Genomic DNA, 2,692 nt, shown 5'->3' on the forward strand with positions numbered 1-2,692 from the left:
ATTGATAGCATTTGCATTTAAGTCAGTTTTAAAAATCCTGACCGAAATTAGTTCTTATCGGACCACTATATCATATAGCCAATCGGTCCAATATTAAGCCTTGGTATAAAAAATTTTTTTGTTTTACGAGATATCGTAACCAAATTAATAGAATATGCATTAAAATTAGACTTATATATTCTGACCAAAGTTGGTTTAATCGAACCATTTTATCATATAGCTGTCATAGCACCGATCGGGCGAAATCCAAGTCTTAGTATGAACAACTTTATTTTTTCATAGTAAGTACGTGGTCTCCGACAGTAGAGTATGCTCGGCTGTAGCAACGCGAGCAAAGCGAGCAGGAGCCCCTAGTTTTCTTTATAATTAAAGAACAATTTTTTTTAAATATGAAATACGTTGAACAACTAAATTTATATATTTTACTATTTGCCTGCATTAATGATAAAGTTACAATGTCAAAAGCAAAAGCAATTGCAAAATTTCTGATATCCACAAAAAAACCTCTACACGAGGTAAAGTCTAGTGAGAAGCAATTTCTAGCCCCAAAATTTCTGATATCAAATTTTGTGACGAACAAAATTCAGTTTAATCTAAAAATTTTAAATAAAAATATAAATTAATAAAAAAAAGCGAAAATTGGCATTAAGCACTGCGCAAAAAGTAATTTTTATGTACAAAGAAGCTCACCCTTTTTGCTCACAGTGCACAATGCCAATTTTCGCTTTTTTTATAAATTAATATTTTATTTAAAATTACAGATTAAACTAATTTGTTCGTCAAAATTGATATCAAAAACTAAATGCTTTCACTAGATAATGTATTTTTTTAGCAATATTGCTTGCATCTGTAGTTAATAAAAACGGCTTTTCAAAGTTGGGGTAAATTAATATTGGATCTGAAGTTATAAGTATTTTTAATTTTTCAAAAGCTGAAAAGTAATCTTTATTCTTTACGTCAATAACTGCGTATTTCTTTAATTTCAATGTCATGGGTTTTACAATGTTTGCAAAATTTGAAATAAATTTTCTATAGTAACCGCAAAGTCCTAAGAATGATTTGATTTCCTTTGTTGTTTTTGGTTTTGGATATTTTTGAATAGCATCAACTTTTATTGGGTTCGGTTTTATACCTTCAGTTGTTACAATATGCCCAAGGAATTCGGTTTCCTTTTTCATAAATTCACATTTGTCTAGCTGTAGTTTTAAATTGGCTTCTCTGAGCTTTTTGATAACTCTTTTCAATGACAATATGTGTTCTTCTAATGAAGTGGAATACACTACAATATCGTCCATATAAACCAAACAATCTTTATAGATTAAATCTTCTAAAGATTATTCATGCAACGTTGAAAAGTTGCAGTAGCATTTTAAGTCCAAAAGGCATACAGTATACTCATAATGGCCGTTTTTTTGTTGAAAACGCGGTCTTTGGAATTGAATCAGAATCCATTTAAATCTGATGGAAGCCTTTTGCTAGATCAATGGTAGTGAAATATTGACATCTTCCAAGTTTTTCTAATATATCAGCCATTATCGGGATAGGGTATTTATCATCGATTGTGATTTCATTAAGGTTTCGATAGTCAATGAATATTCTAAACTTTTGTTTTCCCGATGCATCACTTTTCTTTGGTACAATCCAAATTGGTGAGCAATAAGGGGAATTTGACTTGCGAATTATTCCCTGATCTATCATTTCTTTAATTTGTTTTTCTACCTCTTCGTCATATGCTTAAGGGTATTTGTATGGTCGTTTGTAAATGGAATCTTCGTGTTTAGTTTGAATGACATGCTTAATTGTACTGGTGAAAGTCAAATTTTCACTTTCTTTTTACTGTATGTCTATAAACTCGAATAAGATTTTAGTTAATTTATTTATTTTTTCTTCATTGAGATGTTCTAACCTGTACAGATTACTTTCTTTAAGTTCATTTTCAATTGCGAAATTAAAAGGCCTATCTTCTGTAAGAGGTGGATCAAGGCAATCAATTGCGGTGTCTTTTGTAAATGGTGGATCACGGCGATTAAATTCTGTATTGTCCTTTACAAAGTCTTCATGATTATATCTCATGATAAATTGATACCCGCTCAAAATTACAACAGGCTTCGAGGCATTCTCTGCCTATTAATACATCGTAATTTTTTGAAAATTCGTGTATATAAAATTTTTGGTGTGACGGACAGAGTTTGTTAGGGGCTAAAGAAATACTTTGGTTTAAGTTGATATTTCCATTTATAGTATGAACTTCTAGTTTGCAAGTGGTAATTGGGAGTTCTAGAAAATTTTTTCTCATTAAGTTAATAGAAGATCCTGTATCTATTACACACCTGAGATGTTGGTTATTCATAATTAATCAATTGAAGGGGTTTCTTTTGGTTTGGGGTCCGAGGCTGCTTGATGAAAATTTTCAGCTGTATCCATTTTGTACTGACCACTATTACTTTCTCGTTGTCTTTTGACTGGTTGATTTGAAGTACCAGGGCTATTTCTATTTGGTTGGTAATTCATTGGGTTACTAACTCTACCTTGATTGAGGTTCTGTTTGAATTCTTGATGCAATTGCTGATTGCTCTCGTTGGGTTTCTGCGGATTATTATTTTGATAATTAACATTCATATTTTGTGGATAAAAGCCTTGATATGCATTTCCATTATTCCTGCGAGAATTATTACTGCCTGATGGGTACGAA

This window comes from Drosophila innubila (genome assembly GCF_004354385.1).
Source record: "Drosophila innubila isolate TH190305 chromosome 2L unlocalized genomic scaffold, UK_Dinn_1.0 5_B_2L, whole genome shotgun sequence".
Lineage (NCBI taxonomy): Eukaryota > Metazoa > Arthropoda > Insecta > Diptera > Drosophilidae > Drosophila > Drosophila innubila.